The 26393-nt window shown below is 37.7% G+C and overlaps 1 long non-coding RNA gene across 1 annotated transcript in view; it reads right to left on the reverse strand.

Moving 5' to 3' along the window:
• The window catches only part of LOC311442867, a 286453-nt gene extending 261772 nt beyond the window's left edge, over positions 1-24681 (reverse strand). Inside the window, exon 1 of the long non-coding RNA XR_014696923.1 lies at positions 24535-24681. This is a non-coding gene — a long non-coding RNA (uncharacterized lncRNA). The remainder of the gene's footprint in view (positions 1-24534) is intronic.
• Positions 24682-26393: the final 1712 nt, after the last annotated feature.

Here is a 26393-nt window from a genome sequence, read left to right on the forward strand (position 1 = left end):
CAAGCAATACACAAGCCCACAGAGAAACAGTTGTCATACAGCAATATCTCTGGCACAATTAAAGTAAAGGAACAGGGTGTATGCTCAATATTGTTATGCCCAGTATATCATTGGTGGAAAAGTAATGGAAAATGAAATTATTTGTTAGAATGCAATTTAGGGAATCTGATAGGTTGTCCATTTTATTCAATTTATAATTAAGATAGTGTTTAAATTTGAAATGAATTCTATATATGCATGTTCAATAGGCTATAGCACAACAATAAGAATGGAATCACATCTCATTTTATCATAAATTGTGTAATAAGCGATAAGGTAAAAACTAGGGCTAAAATCCTCCCAGCAAAAATGAAAGAGAGCGACCTCAATTGCCCTAATTCATTCTGCTTTTTTTTTTTTTTTTTTTTAAACTCTTCATTTTCCCTCTGTTCACATTATTAGCTTACACATGAGTGCATTATTAGAAAATAACAAAGCCAAACAGGGAAACTTGGAAGAAGCAGGAGATAGGATCCCCTCTACAGCTGAAAGGTATTCTCATTTCATTTGTTAGGAGTTGCAAAAATAGTTTTATTGCCAGGGAAGGACAATGACCTCTCTCTTTCAACAAGCTTGGTGGTTGGTCTTTTGATGGAAAAAACTAGGGGATACAACATCTGGTAATTTGTGTTACTGAGCTTAGCTGAGGTCTTAACGATGTAAGCAGATTATTCCTGAAGAAGAACAAAAAAAATTCCGGAAGACTCAATGAACTATTTAAAGTTATTAGCTGGTGCATTCTGGCACTTCAACACTCTTTTCGGATTCCTTTTCCTTTTAGACATTTGCCTTCTGATCAGATTGTTCTAAAAAAAGAGCTCCACCACCTTCCAACCTCACCACGCTTTTCTGGTGGTCCACGCATGTTCTATCATGCATGCTAAGTCCCCCAGCCCTATTTTTTTCCTCCATTAGAGGGAGAATGATTATTTTTCTGATTAAGTTTTCCCCTACAGAACATTAAGTGCTCGTACTATGTTTTCTGAGTTGCTGTGTAGGTCAGCAAGGCTGGACAAAACAGATAGCAGCAGTCGAGCTCAGATTAAGAAAAAAAAAAAAAAAAAAAAGGAAGAAAAATTGATGGGTGGAGAATGAAGAAAAAGATAAACTATGTGTACCCTTCACCAGGAATGTCATGCTGAAAACATGGAGGGGAAATAAAAAAATAGAAAACATCCTCCATTCCCTCCTTGACACCCTTCCCCTGCCTTAAATATCTTTGTATGATTTTAGTGCTTATTCCTCCACTTCCTATAGTTCCTCCAAACATTTTAAGTGTTAAAAGCGTAGTGATTTAAAACAACTGCTGAGCTTCACTATTCCTTTGATAGGTAATAGACACATATTTCTAAACATATACAAAATACACAGTGAGTTTAAATTTCAGACCTGTAATTCACTACCTGGAAAACTAAAATCATATTGTTGAATGGAACAAGCGACCAAGCTTTTAAGAGAACAAAATAGCTATTATATGCAAAAATGGAGCGAAATCCCCTATCAAATTTAAGCTGAAGTCTAATAAAAGTTACAATTCTTCCTCACAGAGACTTCATTCCATGCTCATTTTTTATCAAATCTTAGTGGGTAAACTGAGTTTTAAATATGAAACTAGAGAATTTCAGTAAATGAACAGACATTTCAACCAAAACTCAGGAAGTTTTCTATGTTAAACAGTCTCTATGATGTAGATTTGAAGTGGAAAAGGCAATGCAGTCCTGTAAAAGCCCTCTCCTCATCAGCCTTTTTCAGTAGGTAGTCACTATGTCTTTCAAATATGTATTGCAACAGACTCATAGGAACTTTGAGTAATGTTTTGACAAACCATTATTGAAATTCAGTCTACTACTGTGACTTGGAGCAGGGCACTTGCAGTTGTTTTTATCAGCTACCAGGAGTTATCTAACAGCTAAACACTTGATTTACATTCATCTAGGATTTGTGACTATACAGTGAAGAAGCACAATATGCTGGGACTATGATCTTTAAACATAGCTTAAAGTACTTTTCAAGTTGCTGATGTGAAGACTATCTCCTTTATTTAAAATGAGTTGTTCAAATTGGTACCAGTTATTTCTGCAGAACTTGCATTTGTTCACTTTTAATATTAAACTCAGTACTCATTTTTACTAATGGAACAAATACAGGATTTGCATCATTTTAGAGTGTTACTAAATCTCTAGAAAAGTTGCTTTGTTAAATTATATTTTTTGAAGCCCTGCTCATGATTAAGCATTGTCTGTTGCCAGAGAGCATTCTAGAGCAAAAATTGCCTCTGGGAACTTTGAAGACTTTCTCCCACACAAAAACTAGAGGTTATTTTTTATTACACAGTTTCAAATTAAATCACAGTTTCAAAACTTGACTTACAACACAGGTTATGGTCATAATATAGCTTGGTATCCACTGCAGTAAAATAACTACTATAAACTTAGAATTTAAAATCTGTTTTTCTTGTATATAGTTTTAACTTCAAAAATTTTAAGTTAAACATCTCCAACCAAGCTCTTTACAACACGTAATTTGCATTTTCACCAGAGAGTACTGTAAAATTCCATTTAACTCTGGAATACAGAAATATCTCCTATTTCTTTCCTATTTGTATACTTAAGTGAATGATTTGATTCCAGAAAAAAAAAAAATGTTTACCCATAACGTTTGATAGTTTTGATTGCAAGGCAGTTACACCAGAACACACATTTTTAATCAGAAAAGTGATTTTTGAATTGATACCCTGACTTCATTGTATACTGTAAGCCAGCTATCCTGGTCCAGACCCAAGGGCAGTACAGCCTATAATGCTGCCCCCAATATCATGATACACTGATATAAAACATGTAGCTTTCTAACCTTGGCCCACATCTGAAGGCTTATCTCAAATGTTGTGTGTTCTTGCCAATGTATCAGATGCATATTTATGTCAGTGAATTAGTATTTTCTGTTTACATTATTGGTGCTTAGGTCTTTGAACATCAGACAGTTTGTACGTGTTTCAGGTGTCCCAGGTAAGTGGAAACACTGAAGTTTTGAAGGACAGAAGTCTTGTTTTACTGTGTGCACAACTTTAAAGCTTTGGGCTTTTGGGCCACTTGGATAAGATCAGCGAATACCACCCTTCATTGCACGTGGGAAGTAAAAAGAGGGAACTGCTGGAATTTTAATGTTTCTTTTTTACTGAAAAGATTTGGTGCCCATTTTCTTTCTTAACAGAGAAATAACAAAATCAAAGTAGGCAATGCACTATACATTATATACGGCATGTGTTTCATTTCAAGAGCCAACTCATCAAGTAGAAGAGACACAAAGACAGATATAGCACGCTGTCATCACTGCTTGCATTGCCTCTGAGTAAAGTGAATCCTGTTTTTCTCTAACACCTACTTTTTTGAGAGAGTGCTTTATTTCCCATTGTTTACTTTTTAGAAGCAGGGAATCCAAAAGTGCTTAATATTTCAATATTTGAGAAAAAGTCACTGCTCATGAAGATTCAGAGCAAGAAGTTGCCACAAATGGTGCATCTGAACACACAAGTTTTTCTCTTCCCACACAGAGTGAAGGTTTCAGACCTTTATAATCACACAGCATCATATTAAACAAAATCAGCATACTACTACGTCTTCATTGTCAGCCTAAAGAGAAACATATCCTCACACAGAAAACTACAAGAAATAAGAACGACCCAGGAAGATCTGAAGGGAAACATAAGAGCTGTGGGCTGGGAATCAGGAACACAGAGAAAAAGCTCTTAGGCTTAGTGGGACAGCATGGAGCAGCCTTAGAGGAAAGGTAGCCTTCAGATAGTCACATATTCCGTTCATCTTCAGGTCTCATCTTAAGTTAAATCAAAAATTGTTGGAGACTGGTTTGGCGTCACAGACTACAACCAATCTATCAAGAAGGGCCTCTGTGCAGATACTGAACTATCTAGAGGATTCTCTTTGGTTAGAGGTTTGTGTAATGTTCTTTTAAGGCAGCTTTCTTTCACACCATGGCACAAAAAAATGATGAAGTTAGTGGATGTGATCAGACTCAAAGTATTAAAGCCAAATTTGGCATTGATTTACACTCTGGGCAATGCTCAGAAAAAAAAAAAAAAAAAGCAAAAAGGATTTCAATAGGTTTTAGAGTATATATATAGACCATTTTCTTCCTTGTAAATAAAACTGGTAGAAGTACTGAATGGAAAATTAGACTTTGTGATTATAAAACTGTCACACAGAGTGAGAATTTAAGGGCTAAATTCTCAAGGGGTGGCCAAATAGCAATGTCTTCAAAGTGTACATATGATCATTACTGCTTCAGAAGTGCGTGCTTGTACTCACTCTGCACTTGCAAACACAGTATTTACACATTTTTCTAGGCAAGCCTAAGCTCTTCAGAATTGCCATTTACATCTGAAGCAGCCACCTTTAGTAGTTGGCGCATGCTTCAAGACAAGGCAAAGTTTCACCTTCAGAATAAACCATTTGACTTGGGTCTGATACACGTGCCTGCTGCAAACACAAACTAGAAGTAGAAATCAAACAGTCTGCTCCTTGGGACAATGTAAGCTACTTCTTATGTTACTGAGTAGCCACTAGAGTGGGACAGAAAATAGCTGTGTTGCGTAACTCCAAAATGCCAGCAGAGACCTCTAAGAGAAGCTGAGTATAGATCTGGGAAGAAACAGATGTCAGGGCATTTCATGGTATTGCATATCCAGATGCATCTTCCTACTCATGTACTTCCATTTATTTCAAAAAGACCACAATCAGAGCAAAATAGCACTCAAAGTCACAAAATCTAACTACAAAAAAAAACCTTAGACATTTGGTACTACACAAAAGACTTACATTGTGAGGTTTAGAATAAGGAAAACAAACGGGGGTATATAAGAAGGGGGGAAAAGGACTTAACAGGCTACTTGAAAATGTGTTTCAAAGCAAACAACCCTGATAACCGCTACAAACACTCCTGCCATGATAAATCCCACACAAGAACATAGTCCAAGTAAGGCATCAGTGTGTATTTTACCCCTATGAAGCTAAAGCAACGTTATCAAAATTACAGTTAAGGCACCTAATTGGTACAGTAGTGATGGCTTTGTAGATGGATGGGTAGAAAGCAACTTACTTATGGTGACATTCAAAACACAAGCCTGTGAAATACTTTGGAAAGAGACCAAGACTATGAAAGATCCCAAATTTACTGCTGCGATATCATCATCAGGTCTTCATCATGAAACATCTATCTAAAATTGGATAGAATTTCCACCTACCCCTCCGCCCTGATCTGTTAAAAACCATGAGATGAAGTGAGTTATGTCCCATTAATCTTTCTCATAGAAGAATCAGACAGATGGGCTGGATGAAGCGGAGGTGAATGAAGAGAAGCACCTGCTATTTTCAGGGAGTTGAGGGAAATTGGTAAGAAAAAAAATCACAAGTGGGCGGAGAGGGAACAGTATTGCTCTATTACTGGATACCTTCTGAAAAAATGACTGATAGGCCTTATGCATCTATGATAATGTGTGCTCATATCTCCTGGTGGGGAAAAAACAAACAAACAAACATCTCAAAAAACAAGGATGGCATTACAGGTCATGAGTCAAAGAGGTTGATGAGCTGTCAGGAAAAATTACATAGCAGTGTGAAATATATAGGAAAATGTCTAATTGCTGTAAAGAGCACGATGAAAAGGAGTGATGAATGTGTGTTCTTGCAGCAAAGGAAGATAATTTTGTCTGAGAAGTCATCCCTGCTCAAAAAAGAAAAAAAAAAAAAAAAAAAAACATTATGTGTTCTCTGATTTGCACCTTGAGGAAAAGGCAGGAGGCGGAGGTTTGTAAGAGGGATCCTGGAGAAGTTTCTCAATGGTTTCTTTACTAAACTCAGTATTTCCGTACAAATCCAAGAGGAAACCAGATTGTTAAAAATTGCATCTTCTTACACACTTTTTTCTGTCATGCCACTGAACGTGGGCCTTTGAAAGCTTGTGTTAAAAGCTGGACAGCAGAAACTCCTGGAGTCCTACGCTATCCCAGACAAAAACAGCTACCAAGTTTTATAAAGAAATCAACTTTGCAGATACATAATTTGTAAGAAAAAAGTTACTGAATAGCTAATCACTTTCAAGAGACATTTTTGATGGTTAAGAGTAGCATTAATTCCTACTGACAAAACAGGACACAGGCATTGATACAAATAAAGATGTAGAGTGCATTTCAGCAGGTGCTCTTCATCAGGCTATGGTTATTAATACCTCTACCTCCATTCAGGATACCTCAAGGCCTTGGTTTTAGCGAAAGGTTCCTATTAGTGAAGTTTGCTACATAAGTTAGCTTACTAACTGCTTTTGGAGCACAATACTCAGTGAGGGGAATTATTTCCATTCACTTCTGGTGTGTAAGAGCCAGCCCATCTATAAGCATGCGGTAACATAGCTAACAGAAGCACCTGTTAGCTACACTGCTCTTGAACATAAGCTCTGTAAATCTAATCAAAAGCAAGACTGCCCAGACTTGTCAAAAGTATATTTGACTTGGGGAGGAACCATTAGTCTGAATTCTAAAATGGCACAGGATGTATTTTAGGCCTCCACAATTCTGAGATTTCTATCGTACTGTATTTCATTAATGTGACCCTAAACTGAGCACAAATTTACAAATATGTTTAGAAATGGGTTTTTACTGTATTATTAAGAATTTACTTGTCTTTAAAAGTACTCTATTCAGTCAAGTTCACATTGCATCTGTTTATGTAATGTTTTTCTTTAAAATCCACTAAAAGGTGTTAATTAAAACTGGGTGATTAGTTCATAATGAACAGTTTAAGCAATTAATGCTACCCCTTTTTTGACCCATGAATTGTCTTTATGCAAAGAGCAATTTTCTTGAACTTGTTATTCAAAAAATGAAATGATTTCTTCTGATCTGCAACTCCTTAGTAATCAGTTAGCTATATTTAATAGTCCGAGTGTGAGTTGCATTGTATATTCATGATTTGACACAATGTCATACATGTATGATGCTGTTCCTATTCCATCATAGGTCAGAGAGATGCTTTTAGAATCAGGTTTTATACTATGCACACAATATTGTGGTATAAACCAACTTTGTCTTTTTTGCAAGTATTCTCAAGCATTAGCTTTAATTCTTTCACAATTAAGTAAACTGGTTCAGTGGAATACCCCCCAGGTAGGAATAAAACCATGAGAGCCCAGAATCATGAACTCTTGAAAATGAGAGGGAGGTTTTCTGCTGGGATCCATGAAGGTCAAACTGTATCATAAAAACAATGAATTAAAATACTCAAATAAAAATGGGAGTGTTTGTACCATATGCCTTGCTGTATAAAGTTACACATACACACTTTAAGCTCAGTTCACAGGCTAACCAACCTAGTTGCTTAGTCACAAGGAAAGCACATATAGTTTCAAAATGATTCTTCACAACTGAGATTCAGTCCGGCTAAGACTTTATTCACTTCTCTTCCACATGATCTCCCCTTTTTCTTTAACTGACTACTTGCATGCTTATTCCTTAATATCTAAGGAACACAGCTTCAACCTTGAAAATATCACATCACTTTTTATTATTATTATTACTTCACCTAGTGCAAAAAAAATGCCTAAGCAGAACAATAGTGGCAATGATACAGTCTGAGGTCTGCATGTACAGATGAGGTCTGTGTGAAGATATTTTCCCCAGCCACGTTTGAAATTTGCTTATATGTTTGTACACAGCCACATGTGAAAGAACATAAGGAAAGCAGCATCTTTCATTTAACAAAACAATATCAACACAAGATAGAGGTTTTGGCATACCGTTGACTGTGGCCAGTAACTGCCTGTTAACAGCAAGCAAACCAATGAACTGGAGATTTTTAAGACCGCATTGGCCCTGCAAGGAGGACTCTTTCATTTCCCATACTTTGTCACTGGCCATAGAGCTGGCTGACATAATGGACTTTTACAACAAGCTCAGAAGCAATTGGCAATTAAGTGGTTTGAAGGGGTGCTTCTGGGCTGCCGTGAAAGGCTTCAGGTGTGAAACGCTTGTTTTCAAGAGCACTAAGCAAAATGTATAGTTGCTTTCAGGGGCCCCCTTGTCCTTCTGAGGGAAGGGGGAGAGATGGGGGAAGCAAGGACACTCAAGAGCAATTTGCTATTCAGCGCCTGAATGCTGTGTGCTTTTTCTCTCCCCCCTCCCCATCCTTGTGTGGCTGGTAAGGAGGGCAGATTGCGATGGCACAAACAGCTTTCGGCACAATGGCAGATCAAGAGAGAGGCAGGGAAAATGAGGCAGGGAGAGAATGGGAGCCTGAATGAAGTAAGGATGGTTTGATTGTTAATTGTGGGTAAATGTGTTGCAAGAGTGAAAAGGGTTCATGGACTACTTTAAAACTATACCCAAGCAATAAGTACAGAGTGTGGGGAAATAAGGAGATGTTCCTGACCCTTTTAAGAGCTATAGTAGTGCATCTGGCCCACTTGAAAAGTAAATTGAGAACTGTTAAAAAGATAGGCAAATACATTTGTGTGCATTATATACTTCCATTTCTAAAGGAACCCTGACCAGGGAATGCACTGGGATGGCATGCACACAATATTCCTTTCCCCAAGGATTACTTCACCCGTAGGACAAAAACAAAACAACTAAAACATGAACATGCCCTAATAGACAAATATTTAAAATACAGATTTTTAAAGGTGAGTAGAAGTATGTTTCTATTCTAGGACAAAAATATATTTGTTGGAAGGCTAGCACAAGGGTAAAGAAAACTTCAAACAGAACTAAGGGAACAATATCCTTCATGAAGACTGTTTCATGTCACTTTTCCTTGTATGACCTTTACTTCTAACATATTGATTTTTTCCTAACCCAGCCTTGCTTTGCAGAAAAAAGGGGTATTGAGTCTTTGAGCTGCTTACATATCACTATTGTACGTGAATTCTTAAAGGTGAAGGATCCCCTTTCAGAAGATGACTATCTGACTGACAATATGATTAGGATTGTCTGAGGACATTTCATTTCAAACATGGTGAGCCACACGCATTAGTTGGGAGCAAGGGGAGGGACATGAAATAGCACAGGTGCGCAAATATTTCAGCAACATAGCCCCAAGAGATGGGCTTAGTTATGGCCTTCCTTGTGTTTTGGCAAGGAAGGCGAGACTGTGGGGGAAACAAGATGCACATCTTGGACCCCCACAAGAAGCCACTTTCTGCATGATCACCTCTCTAGGTGGCCACTCAATGGTGCCTCCCCACTGCTTCCTCAATGTCCCCAGTGGGATGGTCTTCTGAGCATTGGTAACCTGAACACTTCATTTACATCTTCACAAAACTGTGTGTGTTAAGAAATCAGAAAATTTGAGCTATCATCTCCTTAAAGTGGAAAAAAAGAAAGCAGCTCTGGAATAAAAACAATTCTACAAAAATAGTGCTTACTCTACGAAGTAGAGGTACATATATATTCTCCCCTCTAAAATGACTCCCTTCTCACTTGTATTTCTGTAAATCAGAAGCATTTAATCCACTGAGTGATCCCCAGTGAGGCCAGCACAAAGAGAAGGAAGATCACACCCCTTGCCATTCTTTCCTTCACTCATCATGAGAGAGATGTTATTTTTGCTTGCAAGAAAACACGCCAAATTCTAACCAAAAAACAAAGAAACTTTCATTTATGCATGCTTGCCCGCATTGAAAAGGTATGTGCAGAAACCCTCTAAAGTTTGGGAACAGTGCCATCTTTCTATTGGTTTCAGCAGAAGTCTCCCTGTGTTTTGTCACTCACAAGACCAAGCAATGGTGCTCAATAAGCGTGCACTCAAGGGGCTGTGCTTAGCAACTTACACACACAAGTGCAAGCCAAACCACAGCAATCCTTGGAACCAATTATTTTTTTCAGATACAAATAAACTTGCACTGGACTGGTTTTACCAGCAGCTGTGGGGTTCAGTGCACTCAATCCCCCATCCTGAAGTGAGAATGGCACAGAAAGCTGTAAACCAACTGGTGCTTAGCTGCAAGTGTGTTGTGGTTGCACAGACTGTTGCATAAACAAAAGAATTTATTCACAACGTGATGGACATGAATTTATGCATGTAACCTCTGGCTCATGGAGATGAATCTAGATCCCCTGGCTGTTGTTTTGTGCATCACCATTCAAACTTCAGAAACCTGCAATGCATACAGGTAACATTGAGAGCTAGTCAGAAAAAATAAACGCATAAAGAGATAAAACTCAAAGAAGTCAAAGTACTTCATTTAAAACCTGTGTTTGGGAAAAAAAAAAATAATAAGAGAGAAATCAAAGAAAACTTTTTAAATTCAAAGTATGATGAAAAGCAGAAAAAGAAGGGAAGTGTTTCAGCACTTCCCATCATGGGAGAGGCTGAACTGAGATGTTTAAACAAACTTTTTGTTATCGTAAAGTATGGCATTTTATTTTGTCACAGGGAGTTTTCTCCATGGAAAAGACTCCATGGAAAAGCTCATTTACAGGAAAAAAAACTCAAAATGCTTTTTTTTTTTTTTTAAAAAAAAAGTGTTTGTAGAAAGAAATGCCAAAATGATATCCTAACGGCACCTAATGACCATTCATAGATGCAATTGATTCAGTGTTAATTAGGATGAAAGGGAGGGGATTTACTCCTGTACTACCAAGGTGTGCCATACGTAGGCCCTGCTTGCTTACAACATAACCAGGAGAAAATAACAGGACGCATGAATCTTACAGTTATTGCTTTGTACAACACCAAGTACATTCTAAATCACATAGAAAAGCATGTGCTGCCTGCAGCTATTTTAATGTAAGGGCCAGATATATTGAAGCTGCACTGAGTTTCCCCTATCAGATTAAACTCCGCGAAACTCCATCAGAGTTGTCAGACTTTCTACTGCTCTTAATCTTTCCATTTCTTCCCATCGCAATATGGGCATGCTGTAGTGTCTCTCATCTAAAAGCGAAAACATACACACTTTAGCCCACTCCTGTCTCTCCAATCGCTGCTTTCTCTCATTTTCATTGTACAAGCTGTTTATAGCTGCTGTCAGTTCTTCTCCTTCCATTTTGTCCTAAACTGTTTCTAATCTAATTTCTGCCCGTTACTGTCAATTGACACAGTTCTCACCGGAGCCTCTGGTGACCTCTTCTTAGTCAAAGCTCCAACAATATGTTTCTCGTTATGCCAAAGTCCTTTTGACACAATTTCCCATGATGTCCTTCGTTAAAGTCTGCCGTTGTTTGACTGTCATGATGCTGAGCTACCATGCTCTCCTCTCACCTTCTACAAGATCCCAACACCACTCAACTTTCAGTTCAGACATCTGTCGGACCCATCTTAATCCCTCCAACCCTCATCTGTGGGCCATCTCAGCTGAGAAATTCAGCTGCCATCTGTACACTGATGACAGTTCTACATTTACTCCAGATGTGCCTCCCATCCAAGTCAGCTCTGTGCTCAGCACCTCACAGATCTGGGAGCCAGCTCAAGCTCAGTGTAACAAACAGAGCACCAAGTGTCCTCCTCTGCTCCCCCAACACTACCTCTGTCAGTCACCATGAAGAGGACTGCTATCTTGTCTGTTCCTCAGACATATAACCCAGCCTCTACCTTTGAAGACAACCTTGTCCTAAGTGCTTCTTAAAAACACAGCCTTGCCTATTCTGGCTAAAAGCATCATCACCTTGCATCATCATTAAGGAAAAATCTTTCTCCCCAGCTTTAGCAAATGCAACCTTGCCCCACTCGTATTCAGAGTATTTCCATAAAGCTCCCTTTTCCTGGCCCATTGCTTTGGCCATATCACCTCTCTCTTTACATCCCTCTGCTGCCCTCCCCTGTCACACTGCATCAAACATAAGCTACTTCTCTTCACTTCAAGGCCCTTCAGACATTACACCCATGTTACCGATCAACTCTTTGCAAGGATGAAGAACCTCAGCTCCAAGAAGCCAGTAACACCAGCTTCCACTGCACACCTGTTGCCTTGTTCAGACAAGCACCTTTCCACTGTCACATGTCTATGAAGACACCTCATTATGTGTCTTCAAATTTATTTTTTTTTGTTAAAAAATGTCTGAAAAGACCTAAGAACTGTCCAGCTGCTGCTAGGGTAAGACCACTGCCAAAAATGCTAACTGGTACGAAGCTATTCATTCTAAAGTCTTTTTGTGTGCGCAGGTATCACCTCCCCAGCAACGCATTAAGTTGTAAGCTCTTTGAGATATGAATTGTCTTTTTGATTTGTGTTTGCACAGTGTGTAGCACAACAGAGTCTTGACCCTTACCATATTCTATGGAAAGAAAAAAAAGTGGCAAATGGGATGTTGGAGAAAGGGTTAATCAGTTTACATCAATTAGTTGGTAACCAGATACCTTTCTGGAACAAATTACAAGCTAATTAGACTATTTTAATGATGTCATGTTTCCATTTTGCACTTTACTTGTTAAGACTGCTGTAGTGCCCTGCTGAGAAAACCGTGTAGGTGGAGTTTCTGTGAAATTGGTCCTTTTTCCCCTCCAATTTTGAAATTGTCATGATCATTTTCTTTATTAGTTATGTCAGGTTTTTTGAATACATGTATCAAAGAATTTTAAAATTTAGATGATTATAAGAAGGGAAAATAATAATATTCAAAATTATTTTTCTACTAGTTCAAGTCAAGAACAACTATTATTTGCCGCCACCAACTTTTCCAGTTATTAATCAAAAAAATCAATCGAACTCAACCCACTTTAGGCCAAACAAGTTACTTTTTAAGAATGGTAAACTTTTTAATATACATTGTTTTCTCACTGATGCTATCTAATGCAGTAATTACATGCAATCACTAATAACAATACAGCCAATAATTAGCAATGAATTGAATAATTATGAATAGTAGTTAGCACTGAAAAATACTCTCCATACTGGAACTTCTTTGTAAGCTGAGAGTCATTTCAAAACATACTGGTATTTAAGAAGGAAATTATCTGTACCATTATATCCACGAGCTGTAATTTCTCTTTCGAAGAGAAGGTATGCAGCCATGATTTGTGTAAGGCTTTATTTGGAGCAAAGCACAACACAGAATTTGAATGTGCAATGGCATCCATATAGGTAAAAAGCCATATTTAAGGTTGTCTGTTACTACTTACCATCTCAAGTATCTTTTGAAACATTTTTTTGAAAAAATGAGTAGCTGTTTCTATAAATCTGCAGTGAGCTCAAGGAATCAGCAGCTCAAGGAATAGCTTCTCCTTGGCTAAGGCAGCCACTGTGGCCAGACAACCAAATACTAAATACTTAGCCCTATGTTAAAAGACTTTTAATAGAGCTACTAAACGTGCATCCCTTCAGGACATTTTTATGTCCAGGGTGTTCACTGGAACTTCACCTGAAAACTTGTATTGTCCTCCCTGAAACTTACACTTCCATTGAAGTTCTTTGCAGAGAACTCATTATCTGCCAAAGCTTAGGCTTTGCCATCACCCTCCAGAAGTATGAGACAGCCACATGCTCCTAACTTCTCATGCATTAATATGAAAATCAGTGGAAGTACTGAAAACGTGATGCTACTAAACAATCTGCTGAACAACTTCCAAATGAGTTACCAATGCCATTTTTTCTTTATTTTTCTTGCCTTTTTAAAATTTATTTTTCTTTATTTTTTCTTTATTTCATTGAAAGAAAATAAAGATGAGAGGGATTTCTTGCTTGTACGGTTTTCCTTCTCAGAGCTTTTTGCTTTTTCTCCAACTGAAAATAGGGCTATTTTGTTACAGCTTTGTTTTCTTCCATAGCACAGCCCCAAATTTTCACTGAGGGTTCAGGTGCACAAGCCCCACCCCAAAGGACAGGTGCACTAGCACATTTCAGTACGTCTCACCTGCGGCAACTTTCCACACAGTCTTCAAGGTCCAGGGAAATATAAATGTATTCCAGCTAGCTTGATTTGAAGAAGCCTGGCCTAAACTGTTTTAAATATTTAGCATTCACTCCAGACTACCAGTATGCCACATGCTTAGTTACCACAGATCAGCTGATGATGGTAGTTTTTCTACAATTAACCTCCAAATAACTTACTCCTTCCTTCTAAAAATTATCTCATTAAGTAAAATTATCCTATTGTTTCACCACTATCTTCTATAAACCCACCTAAGTACCAGTTTAAAACCTACTACTGAGCAGTTATTTCTCTTCTTACCATCTGTTGCATATAAGCCCTGTTAGACTTGGTCAAAGAATTTACGTACAGCCTGTCCAAAAGTGAAAAGGGCAAAACAAAAAAAAAGCTATCCCATACAACCCCAGAGATCTTACAACTGGCTTGTTCTGGCTGCATTCAACTGGAACTATCGGCAATTTTTCAGGAAAATCTCATTTCAGGACATTCCCCAAAGGTTCATTGACATACTCTTTTCTGGTCAGAACAAGTGGTGGAAAAAAAAAAAAAAACACATACTTTTTTTTGTCCAAGTATCTCTGACTATTTGGCCTTTTTGGTTTTATTTTGTCTCTTACTGAAACTCAAATATTTATGCTAATTTTTTGGAGCCAGGCTTATAAAGTTAGAAAATACCACACGTATTGCAGCCAGTATTATCACCACACTAAACTTAAACACTTGAATGTTTAAGTGATGAGCTGATACAAAGCATAATGTAAGCATTCAGCATATAAAATACAATCTCACCTTAGCCACAATTTCGACAGTATCATGTCAATAAATTAACGGATATATAAAGAGAAATTCCGTGCTGTGAAATAACCATGTCTGGATAGAAATGGCATACAGAGAGAAAGGCAAGGAGATGTGACATGACTCAAGGCAGAGAAGAGGAAGAAAGCAAAGCATGAACAGAACTGAAACTTTTACTTCAGATTTTTTTTTTCCTCTCATTAGATAACACTGTCTCTCCATAAATAGGATTTAACACATCCTCAAATGGATCAGGCTAAATTCATGACTTGAAGTATTTTCAGAGAGTGGTTACAGTGCTTGGCTGGTCATATTTCACACATGAAAGTCTCATCTGTACTTCAACAAATTCATTAATAAATTATCCAAAGATTTGTAAGAGTATATTTAAACATATTTGTTTACAAATACATTTCCTATGCTAACCATTATAAATAACAAAAAACATGTTCAAGTCTATTAAGTGGCCTCTATTTCAAAAATTAATAAAAATCTCTTATTTGCTCAAGAACTGAATAGCAGCCCAGGCAGATAGTACTGCTGAAATATTTTCTCATAATGAAAAGGTTCAGACAACAGTGAGACACTCTTCTGGACACCAGTGCCAGCACCGTGGTGCTCTAACAGAACACAGTTACTGCCAGGAGGTGTTCAGTGGACTGAAGAACTGGGGATTCAAAAGGGAAAGTAAAATCAGGATAAAGTCCTGATGCTTCAACTGGATCCTTAAGCAATGCCCCATTTTCTCAAAGAAGAAGTTGCACAGTACTGCCATGGAAAAAAAAAAGGAACTGATGGCACTGGGATTAACATCTGAATTGCCAGTTTAGGCTCTGAAGATCTTCTGATTTCAGCTCATTAGCAGTTGATTTTTGTGGGTGATGCAAGGAAGATGCCTACTAGTTTCACCAGTGCAATGCCGCAGCACTTATAACTGCGATACAGCTTCAAAAGGGCTACAAAGCTGCCGCTTCGCAGCAGCGGCCCATTCTTAATTAACATTTTTGGAATCACTGCAATTCAGCTGTATGGCCATTCCATCTCAATTGATAGCTGACTGGAAGTGGTTTTCACAGCTGGGCTGCCGATCCAATGCCCAGGGAGGCCACAATATCCCTAATTTTGCAGCGCTGTTTACAGCCGTAATTAATATTTCTGGAACTACTGCAAGGCAGCTCGGTGACCGTTCTGTCTCGCTTGATAGCCAGCTGGATCCTGTGTGAGAACTGAGCTCTAACCTGGTGCACCAGCACAGACATTTAATGCTGCCACAAGTCACTGTTTTGACATCTCTGCAGGTCACTTCCAGCGTATCACTGTTACCTTAGAGTTAATGGCAGCCTGTAAAATTAGATATTCTTATGAAATACAGATTTATTGAAGAATCTCATCAGTGCCTGTTTCTCTGCAGAACAGTGACAGTTACCCAACCACTGCTGTCTGGGGATTGCAATGCTCCCATCAACTTCAGTGGGACCAGGACTAGCTTTTCTGCAGTAGACCCTTTGTAAAAGCAGATCTGCTTTTACAAGAGGTTCTATAAGATCCTGTAACGTACAACTAGAAGAGTAACAGCCTACTGTGTAAATACATGAAATACATATTATCAGATTAATTAGAAAAGGGAGACTTGGTCTCAACACAGAATGAATACATACCCTTCCTTTGATATAATTAAGCCTACATTAAAAATAATCAATGCCTGGCAATCTTCATTGGAATTCAAAACGATAAAATTCATTATAAGATTTTGGACTTCAGGATTGTCCTGCTATATCATCTTATTGAGTATGGGAGATAAATAACACAGTGGAATTTTAAACTAGATGTGTACTTTCACGTTCCTGCCAAAGACTTTGTATTTCTAAAGACCTCCATCACTTTTATTGGACAAACTTCAAAAAGAAAAAAACACCTTTGTTTTTGGTAATACAGCATGAAGCATATTGCTGATAAAACTAGAACATGCTCAAAATAGAAAGTTTGTGTAGGTGCTAATATCTGTCATATTTCAAAGCCACACGTTAATGCATTGTACCGAAAGCAAGTTGGACAAATCTGTTCAATTACTTCCCCCTAGATTTCTAAAGTTCGGAGAACATATAAAACAAAAGAGTTAAGTGAAACCTCATGAAAGGCAGTAAAATAGAAGTCAGCTGTGAGCCAAGTTGCAGATTTCTTATTTGGTGCTTTTGTTTGTTCAGGGTTTATTTGTTTCCCCTTTGCACAATTTACCAAGTATGTATTTGATGACACGGATTATCCACATGCTTAATGCTTTTCAAGGCAAATTGCATAAAAGAGGAATTTGTTCCATGCACGTTCCACTTTGTAACAAATATTCCCATGCTCACTCTGTATCTCTTTATATTAAACTTGCTCCCTTGGAATGAGAAAGTCCTTGTAAGTGGGGTCGGGGATTGATTGTTTGTTTGTTTTACTTCTAACCACCAACCGAAACCAAAGGCATTAAAAGTGCCCAATGAGGGGAATGAGAGAAGATCATGAAGTCAGGCCACTAAACAAAACAAAAGTGTTGGTATGGGGGGGAGGTAGGAGATTAATCTTATTAGGATCGTATATCATGAGGTTGTCAGGTGTGAAAGCAAACGAATGGCCTCTGTTTATCTGAGCTAAACCGTGTGGTTCACCAGAAGACTCACTCCAAGCAGGTTTGTGTTTTTTTCTTTTTCCTTTTAGCCTTAATAAATTGGTTAAGTCAGTGTAGAATGTTGATAATGAAGTATGTGCAAGGGAGGTCTGGGCTCTTACTTTCCAGTGTTTAGATGCAACCAAGCTTTTTTTTTTTTTTTTTTTTTTGCTTTGCCTTTTTTTTTTTTTTTCCTTTTTTATCACAGCTGATTCAGAAAGCCCTTTGGAAAGATGAAGTAGGTAGAAATCAAAATAAATGGATTCTATTAAAACCAGCAATGCATCAACTGCTTGATAAAGTGATTAATAAACAGCTTAGGATGGTGATTGATTAAACTCTTTAATCAAAGTGCTAAACTGACTTAATATGGATAGTTTCAACATGTTCAAAGTATACATTTTCTCAGCTGAGGGTTCAGAGTTGTTTATGTAACTTTTCTGAAGTGTATCCCTTAGGTCTAACCTGCAGATAGCCAGGACTGTGGAATGTGTAAGTATTATAGAGTACAATATATATCACATTAGTCACTGAAAGTTTGCAAACAAATTATTCTGTTTTCACCGGACAATATTTATCCCCCAGAATTTTAGGGGCAGTATTGGTTTAGATCGAAACAGGAACTTGAAAGAGCACAGTACAAAATAAAAATAATCTTTTTTAACCCATTCCTTTGGGACCCTATTATGATCAATATTATAGCATGAACTCTAAACATAACAGTGACAGAAGAGGATTATTTTTGGATGAGAATTTACATATTTAGTGCAAAAGAGCATCTTTCATTTGCCTCAATATCTGATGTCATTTTTGACACAGTCAGTCATCAGCTGGGTTCATTAGCTTAATTCATTATACATAGCAAGGATACATAGCAAGGTCTGCAGTTCTGGGATGTAAGCATGCATGCACCCAGCAGCACAAATTCTTAAACTTTTGATCATCTGGACACAGTAGTATATCGGCTTTCATTCAAAATTATAAAACAAAGAAGTGTGACCCAAATGTATCAGAAAGCTAAAAACAACCCTAAAACAAAATTCCAAAACCAACTGCGTAAAACTAAGTCTGTCCTTTCTGCTTTTTATGCCAGCATTGCAGGGTGGGAGGCAATCCTGACATGAGCCTTCAAGGTTCCCTAAAGGTTTTGAACAATGAAATCTAGGAAGCTTTAAAATCCCTATACGTATATTTTTAGAATGAATTTTTGAGTCTTTCTTCTTTGATTTTTGTTTGTAATTAGCTGGTTGCTATTAAAAGCAGAGAATAAGCTGGCTGCTAAAGTGGGCAGTCCACCTGGTAAAAACAGGTGCAAACAGAAACACAAGGAGAAGATCACCCACTGTGCCTGCTGCAATCTCAAGACTTATGATAGCTCTGGAAGCCTGGACTGTAATCTCAATGCCTGTAGCCATGTAGAAAGTAATAAACGTTACTATAATTTTAATGCACCATAACTATTTTAAACTCAAACTATCAATCACCATTACATAGACCCCTCTCCTTGCATGCATGCCAAAGTGTTTCAGGTAGCAATATAATTACCCTGTTATGAGCATATATAAAACAAACACCCGGTACAAGACCTCACAATAGCAAGGTGCTTCACATTGAGAATCCCTGGAGGAGGGGAAATTCTGCAAGAGAAAACTAATAATGTGTAATGGTCTGAGTGAATCTGCACAGGGATTTTCAATAGTCTCGTCACTGTAAAATATATGGGACAAACAAATCACTTAAATAGCTTGGAAAGTGGCTGTGCAGTGTTTTATAAACAATCAATAAAGCTTTAAAATCAATACCTTGATGAACCACTGGCCATTGGAGGTTATTAAGCAGAGCGACTTTTCCATAGGAATATGCAACTGCTATAAGCCTATCTAGCTCTATCTCCTGCTTCCACCAGTGAAGTAAGCCAGATAGGAAAAATCACCACACCATACACACAGTACTATATGATGGAGCACAGTACTACAAGCTGGGGAAAGGATGCTGCCTCTACAGAAAGCGATTCCAAAATATTAAAAGCTGGACATTAGAAAGGATTGGAACTGCCTTACATAAAGCTATCAGCATCACGCAAAGCACAAGAAAAAGAGAAAGCATATAGTTTGACAGGTATAATCAAAGGCCAAAAACCTCTCACATGAGCTGCATTTTTTTTAATTTTTTTTTTTTTTTTACAGTGCAAGTGCTTGATACCCTCTACACTCAAGTCTCTTAATGAACTATACTTAATTGACATAAACAATTCAGAGCACCACCCATGAAATGTAGTTTTATAAAAAGCAAATTAGATAACTATACGCACAATTCTGTGAAGTATTGGAGTCATTTATGTTACTTCTTGATACTGTTTTCAAAATAAGCCTATATTTCATGCAGTGGTATAATGCAATTGATATAGAATAGCTGTAATTCTGTAATATTTTTTCAATGTCTAAATTGAATAAGGACTCCACCATTTGGAGGAATTTTCCCTTTATTTACCTAGTCTAGAAATCTGTATTTCATTCCAATTTGCATGTATTGCAAGACCGATTGCTTTTAATTCCTTGTGTTATGGCAGGTTTTGACAAGTAGGTGATATTCAACAGAGCACATTGAAGACCTACAGGGCTATGAAGAAAGGAAGATTCTTTCTCTCAGTTCTTTTATTATGCTTATTCCTACCGTATCTGTCCACCTCCAATTACTCTGTATGGAATTTATAGACACATGCACCCATATCTGCAAACGCGCCTTTTCACTGAAGAAGGAGAAAGGGTCAGAGATACAGCAAGTGTGAAGAGATTATGGCCATCTTCAGTCCCAGTGAGATTCCCCACACCACTTTCTGAGTGCAGACTTGGGACCAGATTTGCAAGTGACAGCACTGTGAACCCAGGTTAGGTACTGAATATTGTCAATTATCATAACAATACAAAAACAATTGCTTAATTAGGAGTAATTTAATCAAACATCCTTCATTTCTGTCATTTTATGCAACCAATTGTTTTGCAATGTACAACTTCTGGAAATAATGACTATCTTGGACAAAAAAAAAGTCACAGGCATTAGTATAGTACCAGAAAGGAAATGGTCTTACAGAATTTATAGTGACATTCAAAACAGAGAGCACCAGAAAGCAAGGGTCACCTTTGCCTGCAATCTCCTGCAGTACCAAAGTATTTGGAATCAACTAGAACTTCCAGGTGAAATACCTTCAGCATCCACTGCAGCATTAACAGTTAGGAGGTTCTTAACTATTTTTTTCCTTCTACAGCTCAGGCATGAGAACAAAATTTTAATTTTTATATCATTTTGAACACTCTTCTGTGTTTAAAATCACCTTAGCACTGTGTCCTCCCACCAATAAAGCTTAGCTATTTCTGTGTTCTTACTGGCTGCTGCAGGTTTCAATTCAGTCTCCGACCTAAGCAAAGTACAATTTTTAGGACCTAATCCAAAGGCCATGAAAGTCATAGAGAACCCTTCCACCTCACATACCTTGAATATACTAGAACGACTTCATAGGGTCTTTGACTCACTCACACCACACTCGTATGGCATCTTCAGTTTTTGATACTTGAAACTTGTCAGATTTTAGACCAGAACTTGCATCAGCCAACCTTTGTCTATTTGTTCATAGTTTTAACAGCATATAAAATCTGTTTTGATATGTGAAAAGGTGAAGATTCATCTTTCTGTAGAAAAGCAAATTTTAATGTAGACAACCAAGGCTCTGTATTCAGACAACAGCAAAGACAGGAAGCGTTTCCTTCATGTCATCTCTAAGCCAGCCAGCATACTGAAGCTCAAAGCAGGACTTTATCCCATTAATCTTCCTTTCAAGAAGAACTAATGATTACACTACAACCAAACTATGAATTGCCCTCCATAAATATATTGTGTGAAGAAGGCCCCATTTTTTAAAGTGAAACAATATTTCTACATGTGTATGTTCAGGGCTAACGAGCAACACCATCTGCAAGGCTGGAATATTTTCACACTCCTTTCTATTATACAAAACAATAAACCCTCTCCAGCTGATTTCTCTCATTGTGGAATGCAAATTGCCTATAAAAGACCTCAGGGTGTGAGAAGACACTTATCAAACAGATATTACACATGCTCTCATACCAAGTATGCTATCAACTAAACAATTTAAAATATATTAAGGATAAAAAGGTATCAACAAACCTGCTTTTTGTGGTTATAATAATTATGATCTGAAACACCCCTGTTTGTCAAGCCATTGCTTAGGATATGGATCTTTCTCACTTTAGGTCTACAGTAGCATCTGCTTCATGCTAGGTGTGGAACTAAGTTTTGATCAAGATAGCTGAAAACTAAATTAACTCATTTCAGTCCTTTTTCAATGCGTTAAAAAGGAATACTTTCACCTTGATGTAACAGACGGTACAACAGAACATCAAAAAAGCTGCATCTTACACGCAGTTTACTGTATAAGAGATAAACATACTATTAAAGAAATTGAGGTCATTAACATTTGGGTGCAGAATCAAATTTCCAACAACTGATATCATAACTAGTAACAGAGTAGGGCACTCACATGAAGTAACTAATCTCTGGGAAGGAACCCAGTTCTTGAGTTTGACTGCAAGCTCTTCCCTACTCAATTCTGGGTATCAAATATGATCTTTAAAAATAGGGTCTTGATGAAGTAATGAACTTAGCAGAACAAACCACATTGTGCTTAAGAAGTTTCAGCTAATGATACCAATTCTGTTACCAATTTCAGTAGTATGGGTTAGTTTTATTTCAGTTACTTTGCTTTTAGAGGACATCAGTTAAAAATAGTCACTGAGAAGTCTAACAGTGGAGTTGTCTACAACCAGAAATTCAAATTCCTTGTTCTTACAGGGAAGCAATTAAGATCCAATCATTTTTAATGCATCATAAATAATCTTCACACTTACTGTTAAGTTAATTAATATAATCAGTAATGCCAAACGCATCAAAATGAAACTTATTTTGCAAACATGCAAAATGTTCTGCCTCATTGCCTCTCTATCAAAATTAAATGTCATTTTACTAACAACTTTTGCAAAGTTTTAATTTCAAACCCTTTTGATCACAACTATCACCAAAAAAAAATGATACAACTATTTCAAAGTACAGTTGCCTTTTTCTGACAAAGTGCCACAGGAACACCACTTGAGCACTTAGAGCCAAATTCTGCAAAAAGTTCTGGGGTTGAGTTACTAACGTCCTTAAATGCTTCAAATCAAAGTATTGGATACTATTCATTGACCTTCACTGAATTGCCCAAAATTGCTTTTATGTGAAATGAAAATACAGTAGGTGTCTACACTGTTCATTAATACCAATGCAAGTTAAAATAATAATAACAATAACAATAACCTATATGAATACAAGAAAACTAAATGCAAGAAGTGAAATCTCATTTTTGGAGCAGAAAGTTGACAGCTATTTTGATGACCAAGGACCTTCACTCATCATTCTCATTCTGTGCGCAGAGTTCACACATTCATATGATAATTGCTCAAAACCAAAAGATACGGAATGATAATTTTAAGGTTTGTTTTGTGGTCCCGTGCACCCTGGGAAATCCAAGTATGGAAAGGTTCACAGGCCAAGAGGCACCACTGGGATGCTTTCAACTGAACCCTGAGGTACGGCGCATCTGTGTGCCCAATGCATTGCTCACAGTTTGGAGTCTGGTCTGGCCTCTTCCAGCTCCTCCACAGAAGGAGATTATGCTCTTTCCTCCTATAAAGCTGGCTGGAAGTCAGTCTGCAGATTTCTGCCTAGCAGCAGAGAGCTTGAGTTCCTACAAATGCTAAGTTATTCACTGGCTGTTTTCCTGCACTACATGAACATCTAACATGCATATTAAATTTCATCAAATGATATTCAGGATCCTGCCAAAGTGATAAAATAAGAAGAATCACCTAACATTTCAGTACTGTTTCCACTCATTAGAAGATAGAAAGATTACTTAGCAGTTATTCTTCATGGTGTTACAACAACAAGGCTTGCAAAAACAAAACCTCTGCAGGCAGGCCCTCATTTTATTCACACAAGACTACTAGATCAACTATGATAGTGAAGAACAGTAAGAAAGCTTTAAGAGTTTGGCAACCAATGTGCCACCCCAGGCTCACAGTTGACACATGTTGGGTTGTCCCCATAGACACATTTCTTGTTTTTTCAAGATATTCAACTAATAAATAAAACTTATAACAAACATGGTGAGCATTGTAAAGTTCCTCCTTTTTGGGGAACATCTGTGAGCTTATCACAGGTTTTAAGAATTCACTCTAATTACAGATCTTCAAATAAATTTGCTAGTTGATATACTACATTAGTTTTTTTCTCAAGGCATCCATGGCAGGTACTGAGCAATAAAATGTTAGTAGTAGAACTGTGATATTTACTGTTAAGCCATGTCTTTGTTTCTCTGAAGACATAGCAAATATAATACAATTTCAGAGTTTTTAATGCTATCCACCACCAGTGCATCCAATAAAGATACAGCCACATTTCCAGTGGACTTCATGATTTCTCAAGCTTTTTCTGTATTTCAGAAGGGGAAAAAAAATGTTGCTCTTTATAAGGTTTAAAAACATTAATTTACTTTCCCACAAATAAAAATTCAGAGTGAAACAAAGGCAAAGCCCCAAATGATTTTAATAGTTCTACAGTTTTACACTGTAAATTTATTCATCATCAGTGAATTCTGCAACCTTCTAAAAGTCTTCAAAAAAAAAAAAAAAAAACACTGCTTATGGCCATTTCTTTGAACTCCACTTATGTAAATGTTCAGGAACTAGTACCAAAGGGAGATGAACAGATCTAATCAAAACCTCAGTTGCTTCTAATTTACAAGCAAGTTTTTCTCTATTTAGGCAAGACCCTTCTCAATTCTTCAGTGACCTCTCCAAAATGACAAGAAAAAGATTCATCCGGTTTTGAGCTCAGAAAGAGATTAAGTCACAGTCAAATCAGTGACTTCCTATCAATGAACATTTGCTTTCAAGTAATTATTTTAAATAAATGTGAATGAAATAAATAAGTTGAAGGATATGAACTGAATCTCGAGTTTTTAAGAGCAAACACACACCATTGGACATATCTTCAGAGCATGCCAGCATGCAAAGCACCTTTTCTGAAACCTCTCATTTTTAATATAAAAAAGGACTCAACTCACCCATTACTCCAGAATCCAAGTCAAAGACATCCAATGATAATTTCCCTCCAGGAAGACCTGATTTCCATGCGTGTAACTAGGAAAGCACAGAACTGAACTGCAAGAATGCTACTGCACCTCAGCTCTGAGAGAGGAAATGCACTTTTCCTTACTGCCTGGGTGAAGCACAGGGTGAGGCTGATGGATCTATGTATTGAAAACACCTGATGAGACAGGTGACAAGAGAAGCTGCAGAGCAAACCCACTGCACTCACTCACTGTTTAGTCTCTGCTGCTTCCATCTGAAATGCATCTATACTGCCAATATCACGGGGAATGGGACAACATCCCCCATACACAGGGCTGGAAGAACAGGAGGAAAAGAATTAGCTCAGGAAAACTACATCTGATGGTATGCATTCCTTTATCTTTCCTCAGAAGGCTGTTCTCCTGACATAAGGACAGATCCAGCAGGAGAGGTGACCCTGGCATTGCTTCTCCTGCCAAGAATGTGATGGTCTGAAGCAGCATGAAGCCTGCTCTCTTGGCTTAAGGAAAGGTAGATCTGCTTATGCCTTCCCAGATAGGTACAGAGACCTGACCACAGGTTGGAACGAGAACTCTTCTGTAACACTACTTTTCTGCCAGAGAACTAATTCTTCCCAAGTAAGATAAACCCTGGTTACCCAATCACTCAGACTTGAGAAGAGCCTCAGGAATTTTAGCCCTCGCAAGTACAGAATGTCTCAAGCTCTTCAGTGAGTGCAAAAAAGTTAACACTCCTTTCAATTCGAAATACACAGAGGGCAAGACACTCATTGACTTCTGCAGGAGCAGAATCTGGCCCAGATACACGAAACATTTCAAAAGAAGCCTTGACTTGCAACAAGGATCAGTCGAGACAAAAGTATTTGAGTCAGGGCATTGCCAGACAATCTTGCTGGTTGTCAGATCTGCAGTGTAATGACATGTCAATTTGATTCCTTTTGTGCCTGAGCTTGGAGCCTATCTTTGGGCCTGAATTCTTCTGTACTTTAGTTTTTCTTTTGTTCCAGTGGCACTTCTCCCAACGTTACTTGACAATGAGTGATGCTCCCCGACCCTGATCTTTCACACCCTGTTGGTGACCTATAACTTTTCATGCATAACCTTTGACCCAGGCCCTGACAGTTTGATTTATTGTCCAGTGTTATGATTTATGAGTATCTTCTCAGAATAATTAACGGACAACAGGTGGCAGCATAATAATTTTGATTACCCAGCGGTTCATGAAACCACGACAAAGGTGACTTCATTTACTGAATAAGAAAAGGACAACAATTAAAAATTACACAAAGCAATCCTTTTATGCCTTTTTGGTTTCCACCTTTTGTCTGTTGAACAGAAGACTTGACTTAGGCTCATTGCCTTCCTTCTCAAATACCCGGAACTTAAATTCTGTGAAGAAGACAATACTTCCTAAATCATGGTGCTGGTGTTTTGCTGTTAGAAAAAGCCTCAAATAACTGCATGTTGTCAGTTTCTCTAAAATGAATGAGTTATTTTCAATATGTTTGCAAAATTGTACAATGCAGGCCAAAGTTCATTCCAAAGTGCAGAATCTTGTTAACTTACAATTTTGCAGAGCTGCTAAAGTATTATTTCTTGGATATATCAGTTATCTTAACTTGGATCCACAGTAAAAATAAATAAATAAATAAATAAAATCCACAATTCACCTCTAAGGTAGGGAGAGCTTCTCTATGCAAATTTTTACCCATCTGTACAGATCACAGAGGAAAAGGAAATTTTGCTGCTAAGTCTCTCAAATAATTGCTTAACTGTAGGCTAGAGGACGTGCTCTGTACCCTGGCATCAGGTCCCACGCTCAGGCAAGTTTT

Source organism: Aythya ferina (assembly GCF_964211825.1).
Source record: "Aythya ferina genome assembly, chromosome: 11".
NCBI lineage: Eukaryota > Metazoa > Chordata > Aves > Anseriformes > Anatidae > Aythya > Aythya ferina.